Below are 22,012 nucleotides of genomic sequence, written 5' to 3' on the forward strand. Positions count from 1 at the left end.
AATACTAAGTAATCCTTAATAACGTCCCAAACAACATCCAGAAGACAAAAGAAACACGTTTCAACAGAAGCACATCAGGTTTACATTCACTACTGAAAACATTTATAATTCTTAATTCACCAAATGATCAAGAGATAGTCTTTTCATGGCAGAGAGAACAGCAGTACACCTGCTTTGTCTGGCTTCAGCTCCAACACTGAAAGCGAAACCACACCCAAGCTTTTCTCAAAGTGAAATGAAAAAGCAGAGCCAGAGCTCAGCTCCACCCACACTCTGACATCACTGCAGAAACATGAGCAGCCAAACATTTCTTAAAGTGACATTCTCATGACATGACCCAACATCATATGACTTAAAAAACTGGATTTTGTTTTGGCACATAAACATTCTGGATTATATTACTGGAGAATTAAACTCATATCACTGAACTGGCTAACCTCGATGGACATGGGTTCAAGTCCCACCATGGGCTGGTGGAATTAATAAAATCTGCAATTGAAAGTTATTCTCCGTAATGGTGACCATGCTGATTACAAGTGATGTTTATAAAAACCCATCTGGTTCACTAATGTCCTGTAGGAAGGGTAAATCTGCTGTCCTTACCCAGTTTGATCTACATGTAAGTCTAGACCCACAGCAAGTGTTTGACTCTGAACTTTCCACTGCAACGATTTAGTAAGTCATTCAGTCTGAGGGAAATTAACAGTAACTTCATTGAAGCCTACTTGTGACAATAAGCGATTATTATTAATTAGGGATGGGCAACAAGTGCTGGCCTTTCCAGTGATGCTCAGATCCCATGATAGAAAAGACAGTGGGCTGGATTATCCACCCCACCACGCCACTTTTCAGCCTTGACCCACCGGCGGGATTCTCCGTTCAATGGGGTTTCCCATTGTGGGGCAGCCCCACGCGGTCAGGAAACCCCCGGACGCCGGCAAAACGGAGAATCACGCCGGCGGAGAATCCCGCCCAGAGTATATCATTGTTGCAGGTGCTATCATTTGGGTGGGATGCTAAACTGAGACTCAGTTGCTCTTTAAGGTGGACATAAAATAAATCATGCCACTATTTCTACGAAGAATAGGGGTATTATTATTCCTGGATTCTTGGCTACTATTTTTTCATCAATCAACTCAACTAAGGCAAATTATCTTGTCATAACTAAACTGCTGTTTGTGGCACCTTGCACTACTCAAATTCACTGTCACATTTCCTATATTCCAACAAGTATCTACACTTCAAAAAGTGCTCCAAGGACTGTAAAGTACTTTGGATCTTCTGAGGTTGTGAAAGGAAATAGAGATAGAATGCTTTCTTTTTTAAATCATTCTTTTCTCATATCTGTACTGTTGCTTGAACATTTTTGTTTTTTATCTGCTCAGCAGATGGCACCAGAGATACATTTTAGCGAAAACTATGTGAGGGAAAGCGATCTGAGAAAGCAAAAAGAATCAGCAACAGTAATGCATGAGGACTTATGAGGAAAATACACCGCATAAGTTGGACTTGCAATGTAAGGAAGGGATTATTGGTTAGAATTGTAATCTTGCATCTGAATTCTCCTCTCTCACCCACCATATTTATGCTCTTCATTCTCTCACACTCCTTGTGATAAGAAATTTGCTTTCAGAATGGATGGGCATAATTGGAGCATACAACAACAATCAGAGTAGGCAGGGGATGGCAACATGAACACACATTGGTTGGGGGAGTAGCCAAGGTATATCTGGGATAAAGCATTGCGGAAAATAAACATGGGACGAGTGAAAAAAGAATCAAATGGAGGAAGGTAAGTAGTAAAGATTTGGCAACTGGATGACCTTGAGCACGGAACAGGATGGATTTGAAAATAAAAGTGAGTTAAGACTACCGTCTATTATTTCGAAAGGTTTTGATTTATTCGCAGTTCAGATACCATGGCATGAATGGACCTCTAATTCACTTCAGGTTGTTGACCTCGCCGTTGGGTGCAAGTGAGAGAAAAATAGCCAAGCTGAGAAAATCTGCCAAGACAATGCACCAAGGTAACCTCGTAATTATAGTACTGGATTAGCAACCCAGAGACTGTGAAGTGTAAATTGTAAAAGTTAAATAAATAAAATAATAATAAATCTTGTAATATGTGGGCTGACACCATAGTAAAGACTATGACAGCTGTTTGAAACTTAACCAGTTCACCAATGGTTATCAAGGAGAGTTGCCTGTTTCCAGTCCCAAATCTAAAATACTTAGAATCCCTACAGTGCAGAACGAGGCCATTTGGCCCGTCTAGACTGCACCGATCCTTAGAAAGAGCACTCTACCTATGTCCACTCCCCCCGTTCACCCCACCCTATACCCACAGCCCCACAACCTTAACTGCACATCCCTGGGCAGTAAGGAGAAATTTAGTATGTCCAATCTACCTAACCTGCACATCTTTGGACTGTGGGAGGAAACCAGAGCACCTGGAGGAAACCCCCGGCCCTGGAAGAACACACAAACAGTGACCCAAGACCTGAATTGAACCCGGGTCTCTGGTGCTGTGAGGCAGCAGTGCTAACCACTGTGCCACCATGCCACCCCTGTGTGCTTGATTTAACATGCACTCAGGAACCAAGGAATGGGTAATAAATATTGTCTCATCTAACACCCCATGGCACTTCATAGGTACATTCTGACACTGAGTCACATAGGAAGACACTGTGGAAGGTGACCAAGAGATAGGTTTTAAGGAGTATTTTAAAGGAGGAAAAAGAGTTCAAGTGACAGAAGCATCTAGGGAGGGAATTCCAGAGCATTGGATCTTTGGCAACTGAAGGCATGGCCTTTAATGGTGAAGTAATTAAAATGATGAATGTTCAAGGGGCCAGGATTGGCAGACCTCAGAGATCATCGCAAGGTGGGAGGAGTGAGGGAGTGACTGTTAACCAGGGGATAGGGAGGGCAGAGGTAATTGGCGGGTTTGAAAACAAGGGTTAGAATTTTAAGATTATGATGTTTAACTGGAAACAAATGTGGTCAGCAAGCAGAGAGATGATGAATGAATAAATATTAGGACATTTGCATCATGCCCCAAGTTGCAAAGAAATAATCCAGTTGTACACGGATCCATCTGAACAACACACTAATACCATATTGGGCCTGTTTACCTGAAAGTGTTTCCTTCAAATTATTGAATAAAATTACACAGCAAATCCACTAGTTTTTAATTTTTAAAAAATATTTCAGGGTTCGCATAGTGCCTTATGTTATTGTACACATTCAACTCCGTGACTTCATAAATTCTGAAAAATTAAATAAAGCCATGTTCATTCATTGTGATGTAAAGCAGGCATTCAGGCAGAGTACATGTTGAAAATGAGTAACTGTTGAGTCCTGTTAGTATGTTTACATCTTCTAATGAACTGCTTCTCCATATGACGTGGCACTACTTAATTTCCAAAGCAGTTTAGCCGCTCGGTGTATGAGAGACCAAATCAGCTTAACTGAATTGGACTGGATTGAATCTGATATATCAAGTGCTGTGTTTTCTTAAGAAAAAAAAATCACGTGAGGAATAAACAACCAACACAGTTCTCAGCAGTTTGAGTAGCAGCATGACAGGAGCTAGATTACACAGCGATTTAGAATATTGACACCAAAATCCTATGACCTGCTGTACTTAGTGTTAGCACCTATCTGTTGGTAGCCCCCAATGCTCAGTTCAGGGAAGCCCCAAATTTAAATAATGATGGTGGGCACATCACAAGTACTGAAATTGTGGCTCAGAGTGCTGGACCAGGGTTTGTGGGAGTTGCGAGGGTGGGCTTTTGGCTCCCTATGGAGCCTTTATTGAGGCAAATAAAGTACTCAAATGAGGATAACCTATTTGGAAGGTGGATGTGCCAAGTGTCTCCCCCCTTCCTCCTCCTCTTCTTCTTCCTCCTCCTGAGGTGGTCACTGAATCCCCAGAGGCACGGGCTGTTCCCTCATGATGACCATAAATTAGGACACCCTCTTTTTAAAAAAAATATTTTTTTATTTTCCTCCTTTTTCACATTTTCTCCCATATTTACACCCATCAACAATAAACATAGGACGCCCTCTTTGATAAGTATTGGAGGACGCATTCAGAGAGATTAAGGCAACAGATCCATTGCTTCAGCACGCCAATCATCTGCTCGATGATGTTTCTTGTGGCAGCACAGCATTATATGCATGATGGGTTGCAGAGGGGAATGAGGAACCAGGTGTAGATAGGATAGCTCTTGTTGCTCAGTAGATACCCTCTGATTTAAATTTGCTGGCGCACAAGGAAGATACCATGACAGCAGTCCGGATAGCAGCATTTACTGGTATGATATGCTGAGTGTGGTTACATACCAACTGCACATTCCATAAATGGTAACCTTTGAGGCTGGTCTAATCTTGCTCCTAATTTGTATTTCAATCATAATGGCATGTATGTGCAATCGATAGCACCCTGCAGCATTGAGAAGACCGCTATCCTGGCAAAGCCACACATACTCTTCAGCTGCTCCTGTCTTTTCTGAGGGAGCATAATGAATCATAGAATCATAGAATTCTAGAATTCATACAATGCAAAAGGAAGCCATTCGGCCCATCGAGTCTGCACCGACACTCTGAAAGAGTACCCTACTTAGGCCCATTTCTTCGCCCTATGTCTGCAATCCCATAACTCCACACAACCTTTTTTTTTGGACACTAGGGGGAAATTTAGCATGACCAATCCAACTAACCTGCACATCTTTGGACTGTGGGAGAAACCGGAGCACCCGGAAGAAACCCACGCAAATATGGGGAGAACATGCAAACTCTACCCATACAGTCACCCAAGGCCAGAATTGAACCTGGGTCCCCGGTGCTGTGAGGCAGCAGTGCTAACCACTGTGTCACCATGCCACCCCTCCTTGAAGTTCCCTGTCCTGTCATACGGAGCCTCTGTCATCTCTCTGATGCAGAAATGGATGGTGCACTGGGAACATTTACCTATGTCATCTGTCCCAGCTTGGAAGGCCTACAGGTATCTTTACAGCCATTGGCTGTGGCCACCTCATGTGGCTGTGAGGCTACATGTCTGTTTCCAAGAGAGTTCTCTGCACACCTCCTTCGTGAATTGCAGACGGTGCATACAGTGCTCCGCTTAGACGGAGGTAACGTGGAAAACCTTATGGGGACAAGACCTCCTGCCAGAGCCTTTTTTGCCCCCTCCCTCTGAAACGTTTTCGCTCTGCTGTACTACCTCTGCTCCATATCTCTTCCATGGCTACAAAGCAAAGGGAATGGCAAGTATAGTGTCCATGCCTGAGGTCAAGCGATGTGTCCAGAACTCTTGCAGTCATAACCAAAGCCTTCTGCATCTGCAGCACCACTCCCTGCTGTTGCAACTGGGGTTGTCAAATTTATCTAACCCTTTTAATCTCTTTGCTCTCAAATACTGAAATGATCCAAAGTGAGAACCCTAATTGATGACAGTGGTTATATTTTATTCAGTAAAAGTGAAACTTTATAAATATTAATATCTCAGCAGTGATATCAAAGCACAACAGTATTACTATAACATATCTGGGTAGAAGTCTGTTCTCCAAATGGCTGCATCAAATGGCCATACCCTAGCTATCGTCTCAGCAGTCAATGGTCATGTAGGCCTTCCTCTAATCCATCCTACTACCAGGATTAGTCCGTGGGATGATCCCAAACCGAATCTGGCCGAATACTTCTACAATCACTGTGCTCAGAGCACACTTCTTAAAGTTTCTTTTACACAACAAAACCAATGGAGACTGATTTAGCCCAATCAGCTCCGCACTATTATTTGAATGACCCAATTGGGAAAGATATTGGCCGGCATTTGCCAGTCCCACCCATGGCAAGAACCATCGCTGGCGGGAACGTTAAATTTTGAGAGGCAGCCAAAAGTTGATTGACTTTCAATGGGAAAGGAAAATCCCAACCGTGGGTGGCACTGGGAAATCCTGCCCATCATGTACCACCTATGTGCCTGCACTGGCCAGGACAGAGCTTCAGGATCTCTGACCTCCCACTCTCAGACTCCTAACAACTTATAAATATTTCAATGTCCGACGTGACTGAAGCAAATAAGGTTTTGGGACTTAATGAATTTGTTTCATTTGGATCTGGGATTCTTTGAAGATGGCTCCTTTAGTTCTCACACAGCAGCCTGTCTGTTTTCACGTTTGGCTGAATTTCTGCTGAAATTTACTTTTTTTACCATTTTTACAAACCATACAGGCCAAAAAAAACATTTGGTCAATGAAGGCTCAAACCACATTTTCCCATCGTGTCATCTCTTAGCTGCTTTTACTGAGGGTGCATCACAAGCAAGAATTAAAAATATAGTTCGGTTTAAGATACAGTATAAGAATTACAAAAACTCGAATTGTATCGAGTGCTGAGGAACCTGGGGTAGGTGGGGAGAAGAGTCAGAGGGTGGCATAGGGTGCCATAGGGCACGTGGAGAGAGGTGCCTTGGAAGAAGAGCCTGGAGAGCCAAGGGGACCTAGGTTGAGGAGCCAGGAGAGGCGAGGGAGCCCAGGGAGCTCTCCAGTAATGATCCTAATGATTTACCGTTTTACAGTGCCAGGAATCTATGGGCACAGCTCGTCAGTTACTTTGCTGCAGCACGCTACTAGCTAAAGTAACTTTCTCTTTGTAGAACTCCTGCTGATAAAAAGAGAATCGACAGAATCAAAAATATATTTCCATATAGATGTTATCTGAATTGACTCATTGGTTTGTTGTGTGTCCATTTGGAGCTGAGTTGCTTTCTTGAACTGCTGTAGACCATGTCATGCAAGTACATCCATAGTGCTGTTAGAGAGGGAGTTCCAAGATGGTGACCGAACAACACTGAAGGAACGGCGATATATTTCCAAGTCAGGACTGTGAGTGGCTTGGAGAGGAACATCCAGATGGTGGTGTTCATTCATGCCTGTCGCCTTTGTCGTTCTAGATCAGGGTTTCCTAAACCTTTTCAGCCACGGAACCCATTTAACTTCCGAAGAGTACTGAAGGAACCCCTGAGAAACATTGGGTGGGATTCTCCGCTAACCGGCAGGGCGGGCTGTACTGGCGCCGAGGAGTGGCGTGAACCACTCCGGCGTCGGGCCGCCTGGTAGGTATGGAAGGTGCGAGTTGGCGCATGCGCAGGAGCGCCAGTGTGTGCTGGCGTCATCACAGCACATGTGCAGGGGGGGGGTTCTTCACCCTATGGTGGACTGTTACACCAGCCGGCGCGGAGGGAAAGAGTGCCCCCACGGCACAGGCCTGCCCGCAGATCAGTGGGTCCCAATCGCTGGCCAGGCCATCGTGGGGGCACCCCCCGGGGCCAGATCCCCCCGCGTGCCCCCTAGAACTCCGCAGGCTGCCCGTAGAGCCAGGTCCCACCGGTAGGGATCTGGTGTATTTCACGCCGGTGTGACCTGCCGAAACGGGCGGCCACTCGGCCCATCGCGGGCCGGAGAATCGCCGGGGCGGGACCGCTGCCAATAGCCCCGACTGGCGTGGCGCGATTCCCGTCCCCGCCAAAAAACCGGCGCCGGAGAATCCCGCCCATTATTAATGTGTTGAAGATCCAATCACAAAAAAAGATTGTCTTCGCACAATAGGTTCAAACAGACAAAACCTAATGCATGGAAATCTTGTCTATTTCTTATATGTATATGTTTACTATAATTAAAAAGCTCCCTTATTCAAAACATTCCTGGGTCTTACTTGTCATTTTTAATGGGAGGAGCCTTGTTGCTCCTTTCGTTCAAATATGAAGAATGCTGCTGGAATGCTTGATTCTCATATTCACACCCATCCCTCTCTCACACACTCACACTCATCTCACACACACACTCATCACTAACACGTGTTCTCACACAGTCGCAGCTCTCTCACTCATCGCTCAAACACACAGACCAATCTCTCACACGCACTCATCTCTAACTCACAAACATTCATCTCTCTCATACACTATCTCTCTCATGCACTCATTTCTCTCTCACGGTCACCTATTTCTGAGGTCCAATCCCCCTGCTCGTTTCCAGGGCTCACACCCCCCCCCCCCCCCCCTTTCCCAATGCCCGAACCCCTCAGCCTTGCAGACCCCTTTCTCCTCACGTCACAGGCCCGTTCTGCCCTGCCTCGCTGGCCTTTCTCTCACTTTTGGTCTGTTGTCTGTGCTCGCCCTGATCAATACAAATTAAGTATTGTGCTGTTTTCAACTCCTCCAATTAGATTCAGCCTCTGATCGGCTGGCGCTGCCCTTGCCAGCGGTACGCTCTGCGGCTGCCCCAAGGGCTACAGTGGGCGTTGCCTGATGCCCTGCCGGCAGGTGGCGGCCAGGTGGGGTCTGGGGTGTGGGTGATGGTGGGGTGGGGCCACCGTATGGCCAGCGTCACTTTGCTGAACTAGGGGCCAACGTCAGTGGTCAGTGGGGTGCACAACAAGATGCTTCCTTTCAGGCTGTGGTGATGGTGTCCATGCATGGGCACCGTTCCAGTCCGGTGGGGGGGGTCACCCTCGCCTCACGACCCGTTTCCCCCATCACTACCCCCCCCCCCCATCCAGCCCTGGCAGGACACCCCCCCACCCCAGCCCGCTCGGCCAGTGCCAGGACAGGCACCCCACAGTTGCGCCTCTCCATGTCCTACCTCCTCTCTCTCCCTCATCAGTCAGGGCGCAGTTTCATGATTTTTATAAGCACAAGTGAACTTCGACATCAGGAATACCCCCAGTGGAGGTGGAGAATTGTGGAGGCCCCCGAGAATACTGGGTGAGGCCTGTATTGATACGCCAGCGGTGTTTTATGTACCTGCATTCTGGAATGTATTGACGCCGCTGCCGAGGCGACAGAGAATTGTGACTTGGCCTGAAACCAGCACCCGCCTCGATTTCGGCATCGGAAACGATTTTCCGGCCAATCGCGTTTTCTGATTTCAGTGTCGGCTGACAGAGAATCCAGCCCAGGATGCTTTCTATTGTGCATCTACAAAAATTAGTAAGAGTCAAAGTGGACATGCCAAATTTCCCTAATTTCCTGAGGAAGTATAGGTGCTGTTGTGCTTTCTTGGCTGTACTGCTGATGTGGGTGGACCTGGACAGATTGTTGGTGATGTATACACATAGTAATTCGAAGCTGTCTAACATCTCCACCTCGGCACCATTGTGCAAACAGGGGTGTGTACGACACTTCGCTTCCTGAAGTCAATGACCAGCTTCTTAATTTTGCTGACGTTGAGGGAGAGATTGTTGTCATTGCACCATACCACTAGGCTCTCTATCTCCCTCCTGTACTCTGACTCATCATAGGTTGGGGTCCGACCCACTACATCGTGTCATCAGCAAACTTGTAGATGGGGATGGAGCCGAACGTTGTCACACAGTCATGTGTGTATAAGGAGTATAGTAGGGGGCTAAGTACGCAGCCTTGCATGGCCCCAGTATTGAGTGTTGTTGGACCTGCACTCATCCAGGCAAATGGCGAATACTCCGTCACATTCCTGACTTGTGCCTTGTTGATGGTGGACAGTCTTTGGGGAGTCAGGAGGGGAGTTACTCGCCACAGGATTCCTAGCCTTAGATCTGTTTTTGTAGCCATTGTAATGATATGTATAATCTAAGGAGAGTAAAGATTTAACACGATGATGTTCATGTGTATCAACACTAGATGGCATCACTGTGTAGCCCTATAAAAGGCTGCATCTCTAAGCATTCTGGGAGAAGCTGATGGAGAAGGATAGTGTGAGGCTGAGTTAGAGCGTTGGTTGTATTAGAGAGAGATAATAAATTAGTGTAACATGGATTCAACACTATTATCTTGTTAGCTGTTTCTCAGTAGAGTGTACAAACCATTTCAAGCAGAGTAAAATAAATTAGTTTTGGTTTAAATATATAGCTTAATGTTCTTTGTAAACACTAGGGGCGCGATTCTCCCAAAACGGGAGAAATCGTAAGGCTGGCGTCAAACCCGCCTGGGTTTGACGCCAGCCCCCCCCCTTCCCGACCGGGAACCGATTCTGGTCCCCGGTCGGGGCTAGCAGCCCGACGCCGTAAGCTCCGGCATCACGGGCTTAACGAATTTCGTTATGCCCGCTTGCCGGAGTTAGCGCCGGCTGACGCGTCATATGACGTCAGCCGCGCATGCGCGGATTGGAAGACTCCAACCCGCGCATGCGCGGATGACGTCATCGCGCATTTGCGCGAAACCCGCGCATGCGCGGGCCGGGTTGACCCTCAGCCACCCCGCGAATGGATACTGCGGGGCGGCGGAAGGAGAAATAGTGCGCGGGCATCGGGCCCGCTGCCCGCGATCGGTGCCCACCGATCGCGGGCCCATGGCACCCTTGGCACGGCCGTGGTACTGCCGTGCCAATCGGTGCCATGGTTATAAAATGCGAGTGTTTACGGCCGTTTTTACGAACGGCCAGACCAGGTGTGTTTGCCGTTCGTAAAAACAGCCGTAAAGGGCTGGGAACTCGGCCCATCTATCAACTGTGAATCGCTGCCGGGCGTAAAAAAAACGGCGGCAGCGATTCGTGTTGGGAGTTGGGCGTGGGGGGGGGGAGAATAGCGGGAGGGCGTCGGAACAGCATGGCCGTAAAATTTTACGAGCCACGCTATTCTCCGCACCGTCGGGAGTGCGGAGAATCTCGCCCTAGGACTTCTGTCTATCTTGGAGAACAGTTTCAGAGACTCTGAAACAGTTCCGGACTTCTGGTAAAATTGATGTAAATTGGAAAATATTTAAGCAGCAATTTCAACTATACCTCTCTGCCTCAGATTTAGATATTTCTAGTGATAACAGAAAACTCGCAATATTTCTAACAATGGCTGCCCACAGGCTATTGAATGACATAACTCCTTCCAATTCTCCATGTAAGATGATAAATATAAATTTAATGTAGTTATTGAAAAAATTTGATCTTCATTGCAAAGCTCAAGTTAATGAAACCTATGAGCGATTTGTCTTTAAAACGAGAGTGCAGAAAGATGGCGAATCCGTAGATTGCTTCATTACTGACTTTAGATTAAAGTCACAAACCTGCAATTTCTCAATTTTGTCAGACTCAATGATCAAGGTTCAAATCGTTTTTGGCATCAAAGATGAGAAATTCAGAGCAAGTTTCTTAAGGCAGAAAGAATTAAAATTGGAAGATGCAGTTGAAATATGTAGAGCGAACGAAATATCAAAAATCAATATTCAGAAATACTGATAAAGGAAAAGGGCGCGAAAAGGCACCTCGGGGCCGACTGCATTGGATCTGTGGCGCAGTTGAGAGACAAACGCGTTTCGGACAGTAACCACATTGCGCATGCGCATAGTTGTTCTGCACATGCGTACGTCAACAAACTACGCGATTTGGACGAAGACCGTTCAGCGCATGAGCGCAACCAATTTGCGCATGACAAAAGCAACGTCATGACGTGTGGACGTTGTGGACATGCCCGCCCACATTAAAATCCAGGTGGCACCAGGGCACCACCCTACCAAAGGACATGCAGCTGGGGGCCTCCAATCCCCTGGGACACCCCATACCCACCCACCCATGAGTGCCATTCTGTCTGGTCCCATTTGTGGAGATCAGTGCCCGAGGTCTCTGAGACAAATGGATTGAATCCCAAAGCCTCAGGTACCTCAGGAATCTCCACAATAAAGTGAGGCTAGTTGTCTCGCTCTAATATGGAGATTTGCCAAAAAGTGATCCTGCACAATTTGAGCAGGATTTACAACGCAACGTCTCGTGAGATCACCGCGGCGGACTGCTTTCCCGACGCAGCATTGCCATTGGATAGCGCCTAAGTGTCAAGAAGATGAACATTGGTCCACTGTGACTAATGTCCTGCCCACAGCTCTTATGATGCCAAGTAACATAAACCCTGAATTGAGCCAAAATGTGGCAGCGAGACATATTCTAGATCCCTATTAGTTCAGTCAATTATCTGAAAGGCCACTAAATATGCTTACAAGTAGAAATGCTTCCCCTATCAACTTCTGGTGCAAGTCACTTTTAAGGCATGCATATCACATCACTTGAAGATTTAATACATCTGCTGTGTGCTACTATAATTTCTTCTTCATTTAACAGGCTCAGTTTAAAAGAGACTATACAGTGACATGACTAAACCAGCTGTTGCCATTACTCATCATTACTCAGTAAAGTGATGGAAGTGATAATTAACAGTGCCATCGAGTGACACTTGCTCAGCAATAACCTACCCACCGACAGCCCGTTTGTCTTCTTCCAGGGTTATTCAGCTTCTGACCTCATTACAGCCTTGGCGCAACATGGATAACAACTCCAAATGTGAGGTGAGAGTGACTGCCCTTGACTTCCTGTGGACGGGTGTGGCATCGAGGAGCCCTAGAAAAACTGGAATCAATGCAAATCAGTGGGAACACTCACCACTGGTTGGAGTCATGCCTGACACAAAGGAAGATGGTTGTGGTTGTTGGAGGTCGATTATCTCGGTTCCAGGACATCACTGCAGGAGTTCCTCAGCCCAACCATCTTCAGCTTATTCATCAATGACCTTCCTTCCATCATAAGATCAGAAGTGGGAATATTTGCAACTCTTACATTCTGAAGCAGTCCATACCAAAAGCAGCAGGACCTAGGCGATATCCAGGCCTAGGTATACCACAGGTTTAGCATTCATTTTTAATTGAATTTTGTATTGGAAAGGAAGAGTACCCATACCTTCAAAAAGCTGAGGAAATTTAGTGAGGATGCTTTCAATATCTTCCTGCACAGGTGGAAGATTCTGTAGATTCATTTCACAAGGTGTAAGTCTTGACAGGCTTGTGCACATAATAGTGAAGATCGTTTGGCTTCAACAATCTCGAACCACAAGGATATCGCAGTGTCGTTGTTTGTCACTCAGAGATAGTATTATCCTAAAGAAGTAATCATGTTACCATGGTAGTCACGTAACTGGCAGTCAGTTTTCTGAATCTTGGGACTATGACAAAGTTGTGATAAATCAAGAGAAGTGATTACATTTGCAGATGCTCCAGTGTCCAGTTTGAACACAATCTCGGAACCATTGACTTATAATGGAATGTTCCATTCAGATTCCATGTTAATCGATTGCATGGGAAGCAGTATCTGTGGATACGAAGTGTTCTTTACAGTTGTCTGGTACTTCTCAACAATACCCACAAAGAAAGAATCTTCAAGACAATCAGCATCTATATTAACATCAGAGTTATTCACCTTTTGAGGTTTCTGCACTTGTATTAACACTCTGAGCATTCATTTGTTTCTTCATTAAATTGGATGTTTTTTAAGTGTGTCTCTTTTAAAGCAGTTCTGCATTGAACAGCAAAGTGATTTAGGTTGCTGCATTTGGAGCAAATTTTTCCATGTGCCACCTGGGTGCCAGACTGGCACTGCTAAGGTTCCCATGTAACACTGCCAGATGGATGGGGCACACCCTGGGTGCCAGGTTGGCACTGCCAAGGTGCCAAGCTGGCATTTTTTGCAAAAATGTGATTAGGATGGGGATGTCTTGTGTGGGGTTGGGGGGGGGTGCTGGGTCGGAGTGAGGCTGGGGACATTGATTATCACTCAGTAAATTGGGCTCGATTGCAAGCTTGCCATTCAAAGTTTGTTAAAATATCCAAAGGTTTTTAAAACATTAAGAAGTATTTAAAAGTGTATGATAATTGCTCAAAGCTTGAAGAAGTTTTAAAAGTGAGTAAAAGTCTTTAAAGGATTTTACACTTTTAAAAGTATTTAATAGTCTTTTAAAGTTTGAATATACTTGAAATTATCGTAAAGCATCATGAAGCACCAACCTGGACAATGACTGACTGACTGGCTGCTTCACCTCAAGGGACACGGCTCCTTCCAGGACGTCAATGGAAGTGTAACTTCACTCAGAATGCACCAGTTGCTGGGCCTTGGGCTTGAATTTTTCCATTACTGCTGTAGCAAATATCTGCTGCAGCCTGCGGCCAAGTATGAATTATTTTGTACAGTTAGTGGCAAAGCTGAAATTTCACCACTGATAGGAAAATTGGGTCAGCATGTCAAACAGGGAATAGGTTGTGCATGAAGAAGTCCAGTCATTGACATCCCTTGAAGCAATAATGTGCCCAAACATGATGCACAAATAGTTGATGCTTTGTAGTACATGGGAGCTCACAGAACTAAATGGTCCTTATTCAGTAGCAATTAAGATTAAATGAATATTATTTTTCTGTTATGTAAAAATTCTGGTTGAAAAAGCTTTAATAAAAAATATTTTAAAAAAAAATTAAATGAATAGATTCAAAGGTGGCGCCATGTTAAATTGCGCCTTAGTGTCCAATGATTAGGTGGGGTGGCAGGATTATGGGGATAGGGCAGGGGAGTGAGCCTAGATAGGGTGCTCTTTTGGAGGGTCGACGCAGACTTGAGGGGCTGAATGCACTACAGGGATTCTATGACTATTGTGCCAAATAGTATGCTGAGAAACTTGGTCAGTGAGTTTCAGACCCTCAATGCTTTATGGGTGAAAGCCTTCTTCTCAAACCCCCTCTACTATTTCTGCCGATTACTTTAAACTTATCATCACTGGTCATTAGTCTCTCAGCTTTGAAAAATAGCTCCTTCCTACCAACTCCAGCCTGGCTCCTTGTAATTGTATACGCTTCAGACCTCAATTAAATCTCCCTGCAAATAAAACAAACCTGGTCTATAAACTCTTTCCTCATAGCTAAAATTTTCCATTCCTAGCAATGTCCTTTTAAATCCTCTCTTCCTACGCCCTGTAATCACATCCATCCTGAAAGGAACAGTAAGCAGCACTCTAGTTATCATCAGACTAGTGTGTTATAGACTCTATCATAACCTCCCTGCTATTATATTCTGTGCCTTGGCTAAAAAAGGAAAGTATCTTATATGCCTACTTAATTACATGGTCAACTGCCCTGCCACCTTCAAGAATCTGTGGGCAGGCACTCCAAAATCCTTCTGTTCTTCTAAACTTCTCAGTATCCTACCATTTATTGTGTATTCTCTTGTCTGGTTTGCATTCTTCAAATGTATTACATCTATATCACTTCTCTAGATTGAATTCTATTTTCCACTTTTTTGTCTACTTGACCAGTCCATTGGTATCTTGAAAATGAAAAATGAAAATCGCTTATTGTCACGAGTAGGCTTCAATGAAGTTTCTGTGAAAAGCCCCTAGTCGCCACATTCCGGCACCTGCCCCGGGAATCGAACCGTGCTGCTGGCCTGCTTGGTCTGCTTTAAAAGCCAGCAATTTAGCCTAGTGAGCTAAACCAGCCCCTTCTTGCAGTCCACAGCTTTCTTGTTCATTGTCAAACCTAACATAACCTTTACATTTAAGTCAAGTCATTGAAATAACACAAAAAGGCTGTAAGACCATAAGAAACAGGAACAGGTGTAGCCCTTAAAGCCTTTTGAGCCTGCTCAGCCATTTAACAAGGTCACAGCTGATCTAACACTCACTAAGTCCACTTTCCTGCCTTATCTCCGTAACCCTTAATACCCCTTCCGTTAATTCCCCTGCTGATTAAAAACCTAGCAATCTCAGCCTTGAAAATTCTCAGGGAGTCAGCCTCCACAGCTTCCTGGGACAAAAAATTCCAAAGATTCATCATTCTTTGAGGGAAGAAATTCTTCCTCAAATCCATCTCAAATGAGTATCCCTGAATTCTGTGGCCATGTCCTCTGGTCCTACACTCCCCATGAGTGGAAACATCCTTCCAGCACTTAGCCTGTCTAACTCCCTAAGAATCTGCTATGTTTCAATCATAGCACCTCTTATTCTCTTGAACTCCAAGGATAATAAACCCAACTGTTTAATCTTTCTTCAAACGGCAGTCCCTCCATACCTGGGAGCATCCTTGTAAACGTCCTCTGTACTGCCTCCAATGATAACAATATTACATTATAAGTGGACCGAAACTGTACACACTATTCTAAATGTGGCCTCACTAGTATCTTGTTCAGATGCAGCAACACCTCTTTATTTTTATATTCCAGTCCCCTTGAAATAAAAGCCAGCGTTCCATTTGCCTTCCATGTTACCTACTGCACCTGCATGCTAGCTTTCTGTGTTTCATAAAGAAGGACCACCAAAGTGCCTTTGTGCTACAACTTTAAATAATAATCCACCTTCTCGTTCTTCATTCCAAAATGAACAATCTCACATTTTGCTACATTGAATTCCATTTGGCAATTTTCTGCCCACTCACTTAACTGTCAACCAATCCTCTATCCATGCCAGAATCCTAGATCTAACACCATGAGCTCCTATTCTGTGTAGTAGCCTGTTGTGTGGAACCTTCTCAAATGCCTTTGAATGAAAATCTAAATATTCAACATCAACTGGTTCTCCTGTATCCCACTCAGCTGAGACCTCCTCAAAGAACTCTGGTAAGTGCCAGACATGACCCCCCCCCCCCCCCCCCCCCAACCCTCATGAAACCATGCTAATTCTGCTTGATCAGATTGTGACTTTCCAAATGCATTGCTATTCTCTCCTTAGTAATCGCTTCTAATATTTTTCCAATAACTGAAGTTAGACTAACTGGTCTGTGGTTTCCTGCATTTGTTTCCTTCCCTTTTTGAACAAGGGTACCACAATGGCAGTTTTCCAATCCTTTAGCACAGTTCCAGATCCAAGAATTTAAAAAAAATGATTGCAAATGTATGCACAGTCTCTGTCGTAACCTCCTTAAAATTACTGGTATGTAAATCATAAAGTCCAGGGGACTTGTCAGCTCTTAATCCCATTAGTTTTCCTAAAACAAATTCTATGGTGACTGTATTTAATTCTTCCCTCATTTTTCTTAGTGTTTCTGGGAGGCTTGTAGTAGCATCTACCGTAAAGACCAATGCAAATATCTATTTAACTCCTCTGTCATTTCTTTGTTCTCCATAATTACCTCCCCAGTTTCATTCTCTAAGGGGCCAATGCTTTATTTTACTTCTCTCTTCCTTTTAATGTACTTTAAAAAAGTCTTATTGTCAGCATGGTCGGCGCAGGCTTGGAGGACCAAAGGTCCTGTTCCTGTGCTCTACTTTTCTTAGTTCTTTGTCTGGTTTTATGTTTCTAGCTAGTTTGACCTCAAAGTTTATTTTCTCCTTCCTGATTTGTTTTTAGTCCATCTTTGCTGCATTCTGAATCTATACCACGCTTCTGACCTACCACTAACCTTTGCCATCTTATATATTCTTGCTTTCAATGTAATACCCTCCTTAACTTGCTTGATTATCCATGGCAGGTTCTTTCTCCCCTCAGAGTCTTTCCTCCTCATTGGGGGGTAATTTTGCTGGGAGTCATGAATTGTCTCCCTAAATGTCTGCCACTGCTCACATATTGTCTTATCTGCTAATTTATATGAGCAGTCCACTTTGGCCAATTTCATCCTCATACCTTCATAATTTCCATTCTTTAAGCTTAACACTGATATTTCAGTCCCAATTTTTTCACACTCAACATAAATGATTATTACTTCCCAGTGGATTCTTAACCTTAGGGACGGCACGGTAGCTCAGTGGGTAGCACTGTTGCTTCACAGCTTCAGGGTCCCATGTTCGATTCCTGGCTTGGGTTACTGTCTGTGCGAAGTCTGCACGTTCTCCCTGTGTCTACGTGGGTTTCCTGTGGGTGCTCCGGTTTCCTCCCACAAGTCCTGAAAGACGTGCTGTTAGGTGAATTGGGTATTCTGAATTCTCCCTCAGTGTACCGCCACTCTTCCCCCCCCCCCCCCCCCCCACTAAAAAAGGGGAGGCATGGGGGATTGGGGAAGGTGGGGACGGTTGGGGGAAATTGGAATTGGGGAGTTGTTAATGTGAGTCATGTTGGCTGGGTTTTGTTGCTGGTTCGGTATTAAATGCCTTAATAAAAATATTTTTTGAAAAAAAAGAAGCGAAACACAGCAAAAAGATCCATTCATGGCTAACTAACTTTGTGGAAGGATTAGGAACAGAAATATATATATATATATCAGACAAAGTTACTTGCGAGCTACTAGTGCGACTGTCCTTTTGTACATCCTATCATCAACTGCCGAGTGTCCCACATCACATGACCAAGGTCTGACACCACCAGCTGGTTTGAGGTCGCATTACTAACTATGAACAATATTATTCACCAACATATCACCACACCCATATCCCATGATCCCTATAGCCCCAAGAGCTATACCTAATTCCTTCTTGAAATTACACAACTTTTGGCCTCAACTACTTTCTGTGGTAGCGACTTTCACAGATTCACCACTCTCTAGGTGAAGAAATTTCTCCTCATCTCAGTCCTAAAAGGTTTACCCCTTATCCTCAAACTATGACAACTAGTTCTGGACTCCCCCATCATCGGGAACATTATTTCTGAATCTACCGCCAGAAAGTTAACAAAAAAGGGAATCTAGAACATGAAAGTAAACTAGCCCAGAATATAAAAACAAATTGTAAGACATTTTATAAGTACATAAAATGAAAAAGAGTAGCTAAATTCTTCCTTAAGGCAGATACAGGAGAAATCATTATGGGGAATAAGGAAATGGCAGGGATACTGAGCAAATACTTTGTGTCGATCTTCACAGTAGAAGTCACAAATGACATACCAGAAATAGAGGGTAACCAAGGGGCTAATAATACATGTGAAGGACTTAGGTGAATAATATCAGCGGAGAAAAAGTATTAGATAAACTTAAATTCCTACAACTACCCAGGACCTGATGGCCCACACCACAGAGTTCTCAAAGGGTTAGTTGCAGAGATGGGGATGGACTGGTTAGAATTTTCCAGAATTCCCTAGATTCTATGGTTCCAGCAGATTAGAAGTTGTAAATGTTTCACCACTATTCAAGAAAGGAGGGAGAAAGAAAACATGGAACTGTGGGCATTAGGAAAATGATGGAAACTATTTTTCAGGAAGTCTTAAAAATGCACTTGGATTGATTTGGACAAGTCAACATAGTTGTACAAAAGAGAAACCTTATTTGACAAATTCATTAGAGTTTTTTGTGGATGTTACTAGTAGGATAATCAGCAGGTAAAATATGCATGGATTTCCAAAAGGCATTCAATTGAGACTACACCTGGTGTTTGTACTAAGTTTGGTCTCTATTCTAAGGAAGGATACACTTTCTTTGGAGATGGCAGAGTAAGGGTTCACTGGATTGATTCCTGGAATGAGAGAGTTGTTAAACAGTCATAGGGCGGAATATAGTGGCCGTGATAGCCGTGGGCGCAAGTCCCATCATGGATGCTAAATCCTGTGAGAGGCCACAAAGGGATTCGTGCAAGTGAGATTTCTGATTGCAATCTTCCCGAACCCTGGGGCAGCAGGGTAGCATGGTGGTTAGCATAAATGCTTCACAGCTCCAGGGTCCCAGGTTCGATTCCCGGCTGGGTCACTGTCTGTGTGGAGTCTACACGTCCTCCCCGTGTCTGCGTGGGTTTCCTCCGGGTGCTCCGGTTTCCTCCCACAGTCCAAAGATGTGCGGGTTAGGTGGATTGGCCATGCTAAATTGCCCGTAGTGTCCTAATAGAAAAGTAAGGTTAAGGGGGGGGGTTGTTGGGTTACGGGTATGGGGTGGATACGTGGGTTTGAGTAGGGTGATCATGGCTCGGCACAACATTGAGGGCTGAAGGGCCTGTTCTGTGCTGTACTGTTCTATGTTCTATGTTCTATGTTCTCACCGATGACACTATCAGGTTCATGCCCAAGAAGAGCGTGAACTTGATTTGCATGAATTTTAATCCATTAGCATGTACTTAGCGTGGTAACATTGCACTTTCCACCCTCATGAAATCTTCACACACACCAGGCGTTAGGTCACATGGGTACAAAGTATTACTTTTTAGCGGGCACCATGATGTCCGAGAGGGAGGAAGTAGGTAAACACTACTGTCTCAACTGAGCACCAAGGAGTCCAAGGGGACACAGTCTGCTGGCCAGCTCCGGAAAAGGCGGGGCTCGGGGTTGTGGGGAAGGTTTCGGGAGTTTCTGGGATGGGAGTCAAAGTTGGGGGGGTGGTCCTGATGTCTGCTGTCTGTTAGTTAAAAGTGCTTTTGGGTTATATAGTTTTCTGTCTAGTCCCAGGGTATGGGGAGGTGCAGTTGCAGGGGCGGTTGTGGGCCACATGGGGTGGGGGTGGGGTGAGATGAGAGTCAAGGAGCTGAATCTAATGGGTTGGGTGGATAAGACCCTGAATGAAAAGGCAAAATGTTTCCCAGCCTTGGAATTGGATGGGGGTGGGGCAGGGGTTGGGGGGTGTGCAGGGGCACAAACTCTGGAGTAGCTGTCCAGGAGCCTTGGCCGGGATTCTCCTGCAATCGGCGGGGTCCTTACCGGCGTCAAAGAGCGGCGTGAACCACTCCGGCATCGGGCCGCCTGGAAGTTGCGGAATCCTCCGCACGTCCGGGGTCTAGGCCGGCGCTGGAGGAGTTGGCGTTGCTCCAACCGGCGCTGGAGGGCCTCCGCCGGACCGGCGTGAGTTGGCATATGTGCAGGACCGCCAGCGTGTTTCCTGCACGTGCACAGGGGGTTTCTTCTCTGCGCCGGCGATTGCAGAGCCTTACAGAAACCGGTGTGGAGGGAAAGAGACCCCCACGGCACAGGCCCGCCACCCCCCCTCCCCCCCCCCCCCTCCCCACCCCCCCCCCCCCCCCCCACCCCCAGTGGCCTGATCCCCCTGCGCCCTCCTGAGGATCTTGCTAACCGCCCTCCAAGCCAGGTCCCGCCGGTATGGACCTCGTCTATTTTGCACCGGCGGGACTGGCCAAAAAACAGGTGGCCGCTCGGCCCATCAGGGTCCAGAGAATTGCTGGGCGGGCCGCTGCCAACAGACCCCGACCGGCGCTGCGCGATCCCCGCTCCTGCCCGAAAACGGGCACCGGAGAATTCAGCTGCTAGCGTCGTAGCGGCGGGGTGGGATTCATGCCGCCCCCCCCCCCCCCCCCCCCCCCCCCCGGCGATTCTCTGACCCAGCAGGGGGTCGGAAAATCCCGCCCCTTAAGTGTAGAGGCATGACAGCAATGGTATCTTGGAATGATCCAGCCTGAGTAAGAAGATAGCTTTGCCTATCCCTGCAGCATTAAGCCCTCTAAAATTCCTGAGGCTCATGCTAGTCACATGAATTGGCCATTAAGATTGAACCCTTATGAATATCAGCTGCCCACACTCTCAAGGTGAAGGTTTTAAACTTGCCATTAAGATGTCCAGGCAGTGGGCAATGAGTGTGTCATCCAACCTGACCATCTTCCCCCTTCTGCGTCTTCGTTCACGCCCGGGTGTCCTTGGAAAGGGAACATGCGGTGTCCACTGGCACCATTGATGCCTTTCATGCCTGGTGGGCACGGCAGGGTCTGGGTGCTTTATTAATAAACAATTTTATTGAGGTAGTTTTTGGCTTTATAAACAGTTACAGACATCATCAGAAAGAAAGCAAAAAAGGCAAAAATGTGCAAACATCCACGTACTTTTAATACTTCCATCGTAACATATTGCACAAGCCCGCTCCTCTCCCACCGGTACTACCCGCCATATTTCCCTACTCTACCCTCCCCCTGCTGACGCTCACTCTCCCACAAAGAAGTCAATAAATGGTTGCCACCTCCGGGTGAACCCTGCACAGATCCCCTCAAGGCGAACTTAATTTTTTCCATCCCCAGGAAACTCGACATGTCCGCAAGCCACCACTCAGTCTTCGGGGGCTTTGAGTCCCTCCACGCCAATAATATTCGTCGCCGGGCTATCAGGGAAGCAAAGGCCAAAACATCGGCCTCTTTCTCCCCCTGGACGCCCGGGTCTTCCGAAACCCCAAAAATTGCCACCCCTGTACTCATCACCATCCTTGTTTTTAGCACCTGGGACATGACCCCCGCAAATCCCTCCCAGTACCCCCTCAGCTCAGGGCATGCCCAAAACATGTGAACATGGTTCGCTGGTCCTCCCACGCACCTAGCGCATTTGTCCTCTATCCCGAAAAATTTGCTCATGCGAGCCACCGTCATATGGGCCCGGTGAACGACCTTAAATTGGATCAGCC

General features: G+C 46.0%; 1 long non-coding RNA gene across 2 annotated transcripts; it reads left to right on the top strand.

Annotated features, from left to right (window-relative positions):
* Positions 1-1,766: 1,766 nt before the first annotated feature.
* LOC119972932 lies at positions 1,767-13,279 on the top strand. Of its 2 annotated transcripts, XR_005462180.1 has the most exons (3): positions 1,767-1,858; positions 1,951-2,027; positions 12,241-13,279. It is a non-coding gene; the product is annotated as an uncharacterized LOC119972932 (long non-coding RNA). The 2 variants fall into 2 exon arrangements; XR_005462179.1 differs by having other exon boundaries at positions 1,768-2,027.
* Positions 13,280-22,012: the final 8,733 nt, after the last annotated feature.

The sequence above is a fragment of the Scyliorhinus canicula genome, chromosome 10, assembly GCF_902713615.1.
Source record: "Scyliorhinus canicula chromosome 10, sScyCan1.1, whole genome shotgun sequence".
Lineage (NCBI taxonomy): Eukaryota > Metazoa > Chordata > Chondrichthyes > Carcharhiniformes > Scyliorhinidae > Scyliorhinus > Scyliorhinus canicula.